This window comes from Rattus norvegicus, chromosome 13 (assembly GCF_036323735.1).
Source record: "Rattus norvegicus strain BN/NHsdMcwi chromosome 13, GRCr8, whole genome shotgun sequence".
NCBI lineage: Eukaryota > Metazoa > Chordata > Mammalia > Rodentia > Muridae > Rattus > Rattus norvegicus.
In genome coordinates this window covers 88,402,795-88,417,661 of record NC_086031.1, presented here as the reverse complement: position 1 = coordinate 88,417,661, position 14,867 = coordinate 88,402,795, and the positions used below count along the sequence as shown (strand labels likewise).

The following is a 14,867-nucleotide window of genomic DNA, read 5'->3' as shown; positions in this document are numbered from 1 at the left end:
ACTGTGTTCTGCTAAGATGCTCATTCTCTTTCCCTTTCTATGCCTTGCCTTTTTAGACCATCTGGGAATAATTCCATTCCTAAGATACAAAACCATTTTTAGGAATAGAGAGATTAAGCAAACCCTAGCGATAGGTCCTACCATTCTCCAACCCCACGGTTCCTATTTCTTGTTCATCCCATCCTTCCCTGAACCTGTCACACAGTTCAAAATATAGCTAAATTTCCTTCCACGGAAGGATCGATAACCTCAAATTGCTCAAGAGTCTTGCTGCAAACAACAGAATTGACTCCAGCTGGTTTAATAAAGTCTGTTTTCTTAAAAATAATAACCTCAGAGACCAGTAAAGGATGAAGGCTCAAAGTCTGGTCTAAACTCACAGGAAAAGGGCCCCCACCTCTTCCCCCACCAACACCTCAAACCGCACAGTAGCTGTTCTGAGGAAGGAAGCTTGCCGCTGCTGTCACCTGCAGAGTGTCAAGATCTGGTTCCTCAGCAACTGCTACAAGTTCAGCCCCAGTGCTGCCTCTGTGTCGGCAATCCCTTTGCAATTTCAGTTGGTGCCTGAAAGTTAAACACCCCTAAAGGAGCCGTATTGGCAAGGTCGACGCCCTCCATGTTTCTGGTTCTTAATAACAAAGATGTCAGACTCAAACCTCGTTAGGGCAAGCCCTTGTCAGCTCCAGCCATCTGCACTGCAAAGGAAGCTGAAAGTTGGGCTTACTTCTGTGAAGTATTTGGAAGATGCTGAAAAACCCCAAAGGTGACATGTGCCTAATAAAAACAAAACAAAACAAAACAAAACAAAAAAACAAACGAGAAAAAGAAGAAAACAAAGAAAGAAAAGAGGTAGAGATTTGAAGGCTAAACCCAAAATGCTGGGACAGAAAAGTATTCAAAAAGTGTCATCGTTACAAAAAAAAAAAAAAAAAAAAACCCAGGAAGAGGAGGAGAAGGTCAGAGCAGGTGATATGAATGTGGGCTGCGTGCAGGAAGTGTTGAATTTGAGGTACTCATGAGATATGTAAATACAGAGATTTAATGGAACCTCTGAGCCTGGAGCTTAAATGAAAGGTCAGAACTCTGGATAAAGCAAGCGGCATCAGAATGCAGATGGCGACTGATGCTGTGGAGAGGATGTGGCTGAGGAAGGAGGGGATATGGAAGCATGCCCAAGAGACTCAGAGAGCTCAGACAGCGTGACACTGGGCAGAAGAAGGACAAGGGAGGGAGACTTAGAAAAAAAGGTCAGAGCACTAGAGAACAGAAGCATAAGCCTGTGGGTACCAGAAGGCAGGATGAAGACAGAGTATGGGGATCAATAGTGTAATATATATTTGAAACTTGTGAAAATAAAATAGATCTCAAACATCCTCACCATACCCACAGTAAAAGGATATCCATGTGGACACACACACGCGCACACACACACACACAAACACACACACACACACACACACACACAAACATGTACACAAGTAGATTAGTGTGGTTATATGATGATCATCTCACAAGATACTACATCATGAAGACACTACATTATATCCTGTAAACACCTACCAGTTATCTATGCCAATATAACTCAGTAAAGCCAGAGAGTGGAAGGTTTCAGATCTCAAAAGCTCTCCTCAGATTTAGGAAACATATAGTTGGTCATTTCCTCATTTTCCTATGATTTTCACCCCTCATTTCCTGACTTCTAGTCTAGGTTACTTGACGTATGCTCGGCCATACTCTCCTGAAAAAGATGAACAGAAAGAGGGACAAAGCAGAAATAACGGCCTTCGAGAAAGCTCTAAGCTTCTGAAACTGCAGGGTCAGACAGTTTTGCTACCCTGTAGAAGATTCCCCTTACCTTCTGCCTGCACACAGGCCTTGTTTCTGGTGTGAGTTGTCCCTGCATGAGGGACAATTTGTCCAGTAGTCTCAGGTCAGTGGTCAGGCCTTCCTCCACATCCCTCAATCCCCTATACTGAGTCCTGCCGCCTTGAGAAAAATCTTGCTACTCTTTCCATCCCCCTCTATTTGATCAATTACTTACCATAGCTAGATCTGTCTTTACAATTCTCTTCTTCTAAAATCATTCTTAAATCCTCCAAGCCCAAAGTCAGGATTCCCTGGTCATCCTATTATAGTTGCATTAGACACAGATTCGTGAGATCTGCTACCCTAACATACAAATGAAAATACACATCGACTTGGGTGAGCTTAAGTCTCGTGGCCTTCTGAAGTACCTACTCCATGAGAGTACCTGAGTGTACCTATGGGGGGAAGTCATTATGAACATTGAGTTTATATAGTTAATACTAAGAAATGTTAACTGAAAAATGTAAAACATCCAGCAAATGCCGTGCACCATTACTAGTATCATGAAATTCTTTTGTGTTGTTTCTATTTTCATAAAATTGCAAGCTATAGGAGCATATGACATCTTCAAATATTGTTAATAAACAATGTAAAAATCAAGCCAGCCAGGATGCTGCACTTAAAGGGTGGGGGTGGCAAGATCATTTCAAAGCCATCTCTGGCTACAAAGGAACTTCAAGGACAACTTGGGCTAGATAAGTCCATGTTTCAAAAATAACAATGAGCAAAGAGAATGTAATATACTGAGATGTCAGCCTACAAATGTTACTTGTGTGTGAGTTTTACTAATCTCTATAAGACCATCCCATGCCCAACTCATCATGACTGCTTACCATGTCTGTTTAGTGTGATTCATACTCAGAACACTAGTGAAAAGGATAAGTCAGAGGTGATGTAAGGACATGCGGACTGTAAGAGGAGTCAGTTGATTTCTGATTCTGCAATGGAAGTCTATATGCAAGGACCACCCCTGTGCTGAAATTCAGGATACATGGGGATAATAACAGGGTTTTTTCCAGTTTACAGCCCAACATTTATAATAATCACTTGCTAATGAGCTTTTAATGATAAGAATCCATCACACCATTTCTGTATGTAAAAGACAGGTCCTTCTGTTGCGCTTCTCTTTACAGTTAGTAACTTTCTACTTCTGCTTGCTCATTGCTTGTCAGGTGGGATAAGATTTACAAAATTATGGAAAAGTTAATGTAGCTGGGGATAAAAGAGAGAACTGACAGTTACAGAGGCTGCGGAAGGGCAGAAGAGCAGGAAACGGAGAGACAAGGACAAGCACCGAGTCATTGGGATATACTCAGGCCATGACAAAGCACGGCAACATGGTATGAGCATGTGTGTACACACGCACATGTGTGTATGTGTCTGCATGTGTGTATGTGTCTGCATGTGTGCATGTGTGTGCATATATGCATACATGCATGCATTTATGTATGCATGTATGTGTGCATAAGATAGAATCTCTGTCTCTGACACCTGATTCCTGTGTCCTCCTGTGAATAGACCGGGATATTTTATCAATCATATGACATACCTGAACATCACAAATATGAAGGTATCTAATACACCAAGATTCTCATAAGCTAATGCAGTCTATCGTTTATTGATTCCTGATATCAAGAGCATCACCCTGATTCTCTAATTAAATTTCTTCTGCATATTGGTAACCAACACCTCACTCTTATGTCAATAAAGCTGTAATATCCAAATACCAACCGTTTCTTTTCTCTTTGTTGATAGCTAAAAATGCATGCATACATATGTACATACATACACACACATGCATATGCATCCACTTCTCATATTTACTTTGTGTCATCATCGTTTCTTTGTCTTTTATTTAAAGATGACATAAAATTCTTCCTTAAAATGTCTGGTTGGGAGTTCTCACACAGGACATGATACAAGACTTCTGTAGTCTGGGTAACTTTTTCTGGCTTGGGCTGTCACTGTCTCTGAACCTCTAACTTCAATAGTTACAGTCAACATTTCAAGTGATTAATAACTCACTTATGTTACATCAAAATTGAGAATGGGTAAATAGAGGCTTAGGTTCGTTAAGGTTATATGATTAACACATTGTACAAAAAGGATTCCTGAACTTGAGCCGGCAGAAACCACAGCCCAAATTCTAATCTTACCACATTACCCCACACCACTTCCTGGTGACAAAGTGAATGGAATCAGCTCTAATGATGAAAACAGAAGCACAGAGGTGAAAGCAGCTGTCTTACTAAAAGTCTCTTCTAAGCTTGCTTACCTTTCCAACCACCCTGGCTTCCCTGCTCAGTTTCTGGCATTTCCCAAGTTCTTCGTCTTTGTCACTGTTTCATTATTTTCTTCTCTGGACAACACAAAGCTCTTTAAAATATATACCAGCCCACACACAAAAAAATTGGACACTCCAAGATATATCTCCTGAATCCATGAAGCATATTACCACAAAATCATTCAAATATTTTCTACCCTGTCTTCTAGGATGGCCACAAACCACTTTCTGCTCACCCCTGACTTACCTATTCTGTGTGGTTGTGGTTCAGTAACTGTTTATTGTAACTGCACTGGAAATTGTCACCACCCTGACCTTCAATCCCTTAACCCATTGCTCACCGCCCCAACTAAGAGTACATGCTACTGACAGCTGAGTTTTGTACCAGAATCATCTTCTGCAAAGGGAGACACCTTGCCCAAGGTCACACTGCTGCTTGTACTCAGCTTGAAGGCAACTGTTAACTTCTGGAAAGGGTGCCTCATCTCTGGACAACTGAAAGCCATCCAAGCCTGAGGGGACCTGAGGGGGCTTCTGCAGCTGCTACTACTAATGTGTGAGTTCAGCTTCTCCCTCTGCCCAATGCAGTTTACCTCTCTCACCTACAAATGCTCCTGTGACTCCCTCAGGCAAATCTCAGCATCTGTGTCTTAGAAATTCAACATAGCATGATACTTGACTCCTAACCTCTGTCATATCCACAAATATTGTCACTTTAACTAAAGAGTAAAACTGTAGTGTAGAGACATACCAGAAGGCACATGGATATATGTCCAGAAGCATAGGAAGAGGTAAACAGTGTGTAAATTAAAATCTATGAATTGTTTCCTCTTATATGCTATTTGAAGTGTTTGCTTCATATTGCATGGCTTTGTCATGGTTATAGTTTAATGTATATTAACACTTAGATGTCCTGCCTTTCAATTTTATATCTCCTTGTTTTTTAGTGTCTATACAAAGAGGTTTAGATACTTTCTAAGCTCTACCTCACATCTATAACATGAAAACTCTTACTATCTTTGTGTATGTTCCTGTGCATATGTTGGTATATATGTTTGTGCATGTGTGTGGTTTTTGTGTCCTTTAATGGTGTGTATGTGCATGTGTGAGAATGTTTGTCTATGTGATAGTTATATGTGGATGTGCATGTGGATATAAAGGAGCTTGTGTCTGTGTGTGCACACGTATATGTATAGTCATATCCATGTGGGGTGTGCATATATACATGTAGACATGTGTTATGTATGTATGTGAACATACATGCATGTGGCTGTGGGATGCACATATGTGTGTGTGTGCATGTATGTATGTGCATTTATGTGCAGGTGTGTTATGTTCTGTATTTATAGGTATATGTGTATGCATATTTATGAGTGTATTGGTAGGTGGGTCTGAGTGAATGGGTATGGGGAAGTCAATGTGGGGTGGTCTGTGTGTATGTGTGTGTGTGTGTGTGTGTGTGAGAGAGAGAGAGAGAGAGAGAGAGAGAGAGAGAGAGAGAGAGAGAGAGAGAGAGAGAGAGAGAGAGAGATTGTTCATTTATCCTGGAACTTACACTTATAGTTTCAGTCGATGGCCAGCAAGGACCAGGGATCCAAACCACCTCTGTCTGCTCCTCAAGCACCAAGGTTAAAGGTGTACATTATCTTTGCCTTTTGTGAGTTCTAGAGTTCTAATCTCAGGTCCTCACATTACCCAGTAAGAAATTTTTACCCATTGAGACATTTATCCAACCCATATGTATCATCTAGATCATACTGCTGGTGGTGCACAAAGATGTAATTTGCTTGAAATAAATGCAAAATCTTCTATTAAATTTTAAAAATATACATATTCCAACTCCCATTCCTGGAGGAAGCTTTCAACCATGCTGATTGGTTAGGACCCACAGAGGGGAGAGGAAAGATAGGAGGGAGAGAAAAGATGAAGGACAGTGAGAGCAAGTAAGGGTAGAAAGAGAAAGGGGAGACTGTCAGATTTGCAGAGAGTGCTGTACAATACAGATGGAAATGAACCACAAAGAACATGAATGACATTGGCAACATCTGTAGACCTAGTAGTGTATAATATATATGAATGTATATTATAAAAGCAGCATATTGTTGAACGATACAAAGTGATAACAGTCCAAGATACTCAGTGTGTATTTCAGGAAGGCAGAAAGTGGATAAGAGTGGGTATCATCATGGAGTTTTAGAAGTCCCTGCACTAATTTGTTCTAGAACTGAGTGCTGGGCCCATGGTTACTTGAGCTGTTCTTGTTATACCTTTAAGCAACTGTTTACCGCTACTATACGTATTTATGTGTATAGTCAATTATTTTAAGAAACAATATTCTCAGTGTGGGTACTGTTTTAAAATTGTTGGTAACTTGACAGTTGAACAGCACCCCCATCACAATCACTTTTTAGCTATTTTTGCAAGTTTACATTTTCAAATCAATTTTCCAAAGTTAAGGATTGTTTTTAACTGTCTGCTTTGTACCTATAATTTATTTTCAGTAGATTATTCTGTGTTGCTTTTGCTAGCAAAAAAAAAAGAAATGAAAAGTAGAAATTCTCCAAAAAACATACAGTTTTCTTCTGTTTTACCATTTATTTTATTAAGCTTGCTTGTTCTTACCTTTGTACATGTTACAAAAGCAATTTAAATCATTGCTTCAAAAATCAGAAATTTTAGTCAAACAAGCATACTATAAAAACCACTCATAGTCCCACTGCTGATCTGTGAAAATTCTGCCAAGTGATTTTCATTCCTCTGTATGAATTTAATATAATTATGGAAAATTTGGCTACTTTGGTATAAATGTCCTACAATTTACCATGATTCATTTAGTTAATCTGGATTCAAAGAAAAGAAACTTTCAGATCTACCTGCTGTTTTCCTCTTACACTAAAGAATTCGTAGGCTATTGCCAAGGTGGGGAATATATGGAGCCTGAATGGAAAATGTTTTTTGGCAAGGGTCAACTGCAACCAATCAAGCTTTGGTTCCTTGAGCCAACACCTACCCTTTGAATTCTGCTACAGATCAAGTAGTGTCTTACATTGGCTATTTGGGGCCCCAAGGCCTCCATTCATGAATGAGCTCCTCTGAGTCCTTCATTTACAGCTATAAATTAAAATACCCTTCTAACCTCTAACCCTCTGACCTACACCTTTATTCTTTGGTCTTTCTTCTTTGCAGCCTATACTGAAAAGCACCTAGATCACCTTCTACCTAAACCATCCTTGCCAACACAGTCTGTGTGACCTGAAATCTTTAAGACCTCCATGCTTGCTTTGCAGTAGAAAACCCTACCTTTAAAATAGCATAATGAAGGTTAGACAAGAAACATTTGAAATTTTAATCACCTAATTAAAAATATCCTACTTTGTGTATTATTAAAAATTCCCTAAGGAGACAGGACCATTGGAGAGAAAAGCATATTAACCTTGTTTCAATACTTCAGGCAGGTAGTTATAAATGATTGTTGTGATGCTGTGGTTATTATGTTGATGTCAGAAGGGACCAAGATGAGAAGAAACTATAGTATAGAAGAGGGCCTGGGTGTCATGAATATATATATATATATATATATATATATATATATATATATATAATTTGAAATATCTCATCATCCATGTTCATTTCTATGCATATTGTCAAGTGTCCAAGTCAAGTGTGGGTCTGGACTCTGGGAAGACTGCTACCAAGAGAGAGGGTGTTGCTCTCTGAAACACTATTGCCTTCATTTAGATCTGCATGCTTGTGCAGAAAATATCCTTCTTGAATCCGATGTCCAAGCCCTCCCTTCTGTGATTCAGAAAAAGCAATACTATAGTAGGAAGAGTAGGTGCATGTGTGCATTTGTATGTGCATGTGTGCATGTGTGCATGTATGCATGTGTGCATGCATGCCTTGTGTGCTGCATGTGTGAGTCTTCAAATTCTGGTCCTTACATTCACAGATCTCAGGCATGCTACTTGTCTATAAAGTAAACACATAAAGACTATTCAGTAGGAAATTTTTAAATAAAAACGGGATAATGTCAGACTATCACTTCCCACAATGCCTGGCTCATGCACTAAGCTTAGTAAATGTCTGATTGCAATGAATGTCAGGGAGGATAGTAACCAAGGATTTAACTTCTACCTCAAAGTTTTTGTGGATTTTGTTGCTATTTTTTCCACAGTCTTGTTTTCCAGCTGTAACATACATTATTCAATTGTTTCTTCACAAGATTACCTCTCTAAACATTTCCTAGCTCCTCTGGCCCACTAACACTTCCACAGCACACAACCACACATACAGCTGCCAACAGCATTCTCAGGCCAGCGCAGCACAGGTACCCAGTTTCCAGGGAAAGCCAAGGACTGGCAAGACTAAAGCTTTGCTAGTGCTCTGTGGCTGCTCCTGGCATTGCAAATGTATGAGCTGGGGTGGGAGTCGCTTCCATGGGAGAGATATGAGGAAGCTACTCAAAGATTCAATACAGCTTTTGCAACAAAACAAAACAACAAAAGAATCAAAAATAAAAACAAAATCCAACTCCACAGGAAACACAAAACCATAGGCTAAACTGCATGCTTGTGATCTCAGGGAGTTCCTCAGCAGTGGGCATCTGTGGATGAAAGAACTTCAAAGCGCAGGAAGCAGAAGCCCCCTGGGCCTCTCTTTCAGCTTACAGAAAACGGTCTTTGAACCATAGTGAACAGAAGGTCAGAGTTTCTGCCAACCTTAGGCAAACCACTACACTGAGCAGTCACAGCCCTCAATATCCTGCCAGGCACCACCAGCCCTGCTTGGGAGGAGGTTGTCCCTCTATGCACTGTATGTGATTTATTTAAAAACAAAACGAACAATATGGAGGTGCTTTATCCTGCTCACTATTCATCTTCCAGGCCACATCTCAGAGCATCATCGTCAGGACAGTCTCCCCGTGCACCAACCCACAATCTCACAGCCACAGCAAACCACTGTAGAGTTAGAAGGGGCACGGAGAGCTAGTGTGAGGGAAAGAACAGAAAGCAGTGAGAGTGGGCTTTGGAATGAGAGTGCCCCGACTCCAGCTTCATCTCTCCACTTAGGAGAGTTAACAGGATAACCATACTCTAACTTGTCCGACATCTAAGTCTATAACTGTCAGGTGGAGAGTGTTACATCAGTATTGACCTCATAGAGATGTTAGCAAAAATCCCATATGTTAACCTGTGTGGAGCATTTCGATATGTTTTAATAACTGGCACAGACTATGGATGTGACTCACTTCAGAAACTTGACGACTTGATTTTCTAACTCAAGGATTGTAGAAACCATATCTCTTTAGACATGGGGAAAACTAAAGAGATGCCCATTCCAAACCTCCATAACGAAGTATCTTTTAACCCAGGAGGAAAGATCCTTCATTTTTCTTACTTTTAAATATTTGATTTATGAATATACATTTAAAAAAATCTCTATGGTATCACTCAGAGTTGAGGTAGAACTTTTATATAACACATCCAGCTGCCTTAAGTGAATCAGATCTTGCTAGCTCACACTTAAGACCTTTCATTCCCAATAACAATAACTCAAATCTCTTAAGACCTTTCATATCCAATAACAATAATTCAAATCTCTTAAGCTCATCAGAACAGATATACTAATCCTTCCAAAACAGCATTTCCTTACATTCTCATCATAAAAATAATAGTAAGAGACATACAACTTGCAGATATATTGAGGCCTTTTAAAATCTTTATAAATTTATTTTACATACTGACCAGAGTATCTCTCCCTCCTCTCCTCCTAGTCCCTCTCCCTCCCCTCCCCTCTTCCCATTCCCCATCTATACCTCCTCTGCCTCAATAGATATCAACCAACTATAGCATATCAAGTTATAGCAAGAGCAGGCACCCTCTTCTGTTAAAGCTAGACAAGGCAATCCACTAAGAGGAAAAATGTCCCAAAGGCAGGCAACAGAGACAGCCCCTGCTCCCAGTGTTAGGAGTCCCACAAGAAGACAACGCTACACAACTGTAGCATAAGTGCAAAGGGCCTAGGTCCATCCCATACAGGCTCCCTGGTTGGCAGCTGAGTTTCCGTGAGCCTCTCTGAGCTCAGGTTAGTTGATTCTGTGGGTTTTCTTGTGGTGTCCTTAACCCCTTTGGGTCCTATAATCCTTCCTCCCTCTCTTCCTGGGGGTTCCCCAAGTTCTGCTTAATGTTTGGCTGTGGGTCTCTATATGCAGACTTTTAAATCACATATCAAGCACAGTACTGGCTCTGAAAAAGGGTCAGAGAGCCTAACATCTATAATTGTATATGTCCAGTTCGGTTCCCACCACCTTTTATGTCTTGAATATAAGATTTATTGGAATAGAAATACGACCCTTATTCACACTATCCACGTTTCAAATTGTTTGCGACTCATGTGTTCTCAAGTGATACTGTATCTGGACAGTGTGCATAAAAAGAATCAGCTTAATTAAATGGACAAAGAGAAGGTGCTGTTCGTGTTAGGTGGTCTCCTGCATTATAACAACGTGCTGGATATGATTAAGCTCCAAAGAAGAAATTGTGTTTGTCCACACAGTTTTGGATGTTTCCGATCATGACAAACTGGCCCCCATTGCTCTGAGATGGTGGTGGCACAGTCTGCCATGGTGGGAACATATGAAAAAAGCAGTCGTGCTTTTACCTCATGTTTGTAGAAAGTGAAAGAGAGGAATGGAAAGAGGAACCACTTGCTCAACAGCCGCTTTGGAGAAATACCCCCACTGACCTCACTCCCACTTAGGCCCAAGTCTTAAAGGCTCTACCACCTGCGAGAGAGCTACAGGCCCCTGGCCCACGGACCTTTGTGACAATGTGGAGATGCTGTGATGGAGAAACACAGAACACTATGGGGGAAGCCACTACCTTGGACCTAACAACGATTCTAGAGACAGGAAGGTTCATGATGATACCGACACATTCCCATCATCGGATACTGTGCAAGTGGTTTCAAAACACAGTTATAGTTCTAGAATCTGATCTTAAGACCCTCAAAACATGGTAACCATCAGGTCCTCCAGAAGGGAGAGCTAAGGAACAGAGCAGGCCTTTCAGTACCCAGATTGTTTAAAGGGGTAATGTTGTCAAATACTGACCAAACTAGAATTAGGCATGAGTTTTACTTAACCAGAGTACTTGATGGAGATTATTCAAGCATGACTTTTGCCAACTGCCAACCAGCTCTCCATTTCTTCTCCTGCAGACTTAAGTATATCTCCTGTCACCTTTTCATTACAATCCCAATAATATTTTTTAAGTGTCATAACAGCTCCTGTGTGCACCAGGGAGTGAGCCCTTAAAGTCAATAGTCCAACCTGAGACTTGATTGTGAGACCAGCATCTGAGTGCTTAAGTACCACAGTTCGTGAGTCATGTATTAGATAGAGCAGCTCTAATATAAAATAGGGGTTTTGTTATAAAGCCTCATCAGAGGCACGTGATAAAGAAGTGTGTTCCGAAGCTAACTTCAGTTACAATGAGTGATATGGAGGTAACAGGTAGGTGACAATAATTGCCAGCCCTGGTTTCCTCAAAGTCCAGACCCAGGAGAGTTTGAGAGTCAAAAACATACAGTGACATGAGCTGCAGATGTCAGTGGCTTTTCCATCCATATTCAGTCACTCTGGGGAAGGTTTCAAACAGGAAGATCAGTGGGGGTCTTGATGGTCTAACCCAGGAATAAGAGACATATGGGATGAGTTGTTAATATCCTCAACTGTAATCCAACAGCAGTAGAAAAAGCATCGAAGGTAGATTAGGCCAAAACACCTTGAGATGGTGTAGTTCAAAAACTGCAGGGCAGTGAGACCAGAGTGGGGATAGCAGAAAGGGCTGATAGGAAAGGTCATAATGAAACTCGGTGGTCTGTATGCTAACCAAAATGTTAATTCAAAAGAAGAGGAAATAGCAACTGCAGATGTGGATGAGGTCAAAGAAGACACAGGTAAAGACAACAAGGCAACGGAAGTCAAAGGAGACTCGGAAGCAGGAAGGATGTCAGTCAGAGAATAAAACGTTCAAATATTAATGTGCTGAGAAAGCAAATCTCTAAGAACAGTCGTAGGACCAGTTGGCTAAAATGGTGTGGCTGTGAAAGGTAAGGTAGTGACAGCATCTATGATTTGAGGCCAGGATATTCCCTGCAATGCTCAGCTCATGCCACCCCTGCAGTGCACAGCTCAGCGCTCATCCCACAGGTTGCCAGAGGTCTTCATTGCTGTTTTTCTCCTAAGCATTACCACAGCTATCATACCAATTCTGAGCCTGATTTTAGAAACACCCTTCAAGTTACCTAGCAACTCAACCCTAGTCAGTGTGTGTGTCACAGTAAGAAAACTACCAAGTAGAGGCTGCCCTTGATCCTCAAGACAATGGATGCCAAAGATACCTGCCCAGCACTGCGGGCCGTGCTCACATAAAGCTCCAGTTTCAAACGCCTTCATCTACCATCATTCAAAACACTCTCTCCTCTGGGATACCAACCTTGTTTCTTTCCGAATCTTCATTTTTAAAACCTGACACCCTAAAGACATTTTTGTTTTGTTTCATTTGACTCAAAGAACGACATTTTCTTCACTTTTCTTTTCCTAATATTGACCATAATCCTAATTTTGCTGGGAACAAGCAAAAGAAACGTATTCTAAATACTACCATTTCATTTCCCAAAACAAAATTCCAGGTCCCAGATCCTAGGGGAGCTGTGGCCTTCCCCATAGTGGAACAGCCTCATTATAAACAGTGTTTTGAGTCCAGACATCTCAGTGACAACTTATAAGCAGACAGGTGTCTGAGTCCAGCCATCTCGAGGACAACTTCTCCATCTTGCTTGCAAAGTTGACAAGTTCATGTTCCCAGACCTGGGAACGAACACCTATGCACCTTTTCCAGATATTCTCTTAATTATCTATTAACTGGTATATATATATATATATATATATATATATATATATATATATATATATATATATATATATATATATATAACTTATCTAAACCAAGGTGCACAAGTTACAAAAAAAACAAAAAACAAAAAACAAAAAAACAAAAACAAAAAAACCATGTAGGTTTAAATTTTTCAAATCCTACCTTAAAATGGGTTCTTAAACACTCTACTCTCCCATCCAGCCCACCACCCACCAGAGGTGGTGGAAAAGAAAGATTCTTAGGATACCGGGGCAGTGGACCTGAGCAACTCGGGTCCTCGTTGTTAGGAAATCGGCAATTCAGCTCATGGAAATCCCCTGCGGCAGCTCGATCCACTCGCTAGCACTTCACGAATATACCAGCTGTCTAGTTCAGTAATGTCCGGATAGCAAATGCAAATCAGTAGCAGTGGCATGAACCAGCAGAGACAGCCAGGCCCCCGCCAAATCGGCAGCCGGCTCATCAGGAGGAACCAGAAACACGAGGGACTCCACAAGTTCTCGGCTGTGTCTCTCTCAGTGAAGTGGAGATCAAGAAGTGTTGCAAAGCTATTTATACAAGCCAGCCAAGCCACGGCACTTTCCATTGAGTGACCTAAACATCACGTGACCTCCGTGAGAGTCATATTAGTGGCCTGAGTTCGTGGAAGCGGAAGTGGCATGAAACCGTAGGAACCCCTAGAGAAGATTTTTTTTTTTTTTGGTGTGTTTCTCTCTGTGGAGTCAAATGGAGCTCAACTACACAACGTAAGGCCGACCAACACATGCATGTTGTTTGCAAAGAATCTATCACGGGTCCTTTCACGTGCTTGCTTTAGCAGAACATCCTCTCTCCTGCGTCTGCTTCAGCAAAATGTTCCTTCATGAGTGTGCTTCAGAAAAACATCCCTTTCTCTGTAGCTGCTTTAGGGAAACACTCTTTCATGTGTTTGCCCAAGCAAAGCATCATCGAACATTACTGACTTTCCAAAGAACACTTAAGTTTCTACTTCTTCGCCAGTTTCCTGATATGCCCCGATTAACCACATTCAGCTGACCAATCACTCCTTTGTCTCCTTATCACTCTGAGCTCTGAACCAAATGTCTAGAAGAATGAATTAAAGACCTTGAAGCCAGGTGCCCTGAATACGGCCCAGTCTCCAACGGGTATTCCCGTGCTTAACCCCTAATGTCAAAATACAGTTTGCTAACACTGCTGCTCCTCCCAGCATCCCCCTCGCTTTGTGTCCGCATCCTTTAAAAATGCAATACAACTTCCCCTTGGGAGTGGTTCAGATCCCAAAATGGCCGCTTCCCGGAGCGCCTGAAAATAAAGCTTTCATTTTTAAGCTTCCAAGTATCTGAAGTGAGTGTCCTTGGAGATCCTGAAGCCAACCGTATACACAGGCACTCAGTGAGTGAGGGAAGACGTAGGAAAGGGTGGGACAGAGAAAAGGAGAAAAGAGGAAATACGTGAGATGAGGGGGGTGGGCAGGTAGCAGGACAGAAATTCATGGACTCAGAAGTGTCCCTGTGGAAGGAAGAAGAGGCTAGGATAAATAAAGCCTGACTATGAAATCCATCTGAACCTGAGGCCAAGAAAGGCTCTAGACTCTTGGAAGGCTCCTCTCCAGCCGTGAATCTGGTTTCGTGTATTCTTTTCCACACAAATTAACGTACAGCAGACAATCTGAGGCTGGGGAAGATGGCTCACCAGGTAAAGTGCTTGCCGTGAAAAGGTGGAAGGGAAAACCTGACCCCACAATACTAATAACGAAAGACATTCTTTTAAAAAATATT

General features: G+C 41.3%; 1 protein-coding gene across 6 annotated transcripts in view; it reads right to left on the bottom strand.

Moving 5' to 3' along the window:
- Aim2 (absent in melanoma 2) overlaps positions 1-14,867 on the bottom strand; it is a 41,810-nt gene that overhangs the window by 21,664 nt on the left and 5,279 nt on the right. The window contains exon 1 of one of the 6 annotated variants that reach the window (XM_063272376.1): positions 13,337-14,767. The exons of 3 other annotated variants lie outside the window; for them this stretch is intronic. The gene's annotated coding sequence lies outside the window, so the exon portion shown is untranslated. Of the gene's footprint in view, positions 1-1,560; positions 7,699-13,336; positions 14,768-14,867 lie in introns of those variants that run through there. 2 more of the 6 variants (XM_006250336.5, XM_008769802.4) reach the window with 2 other exon arrangements.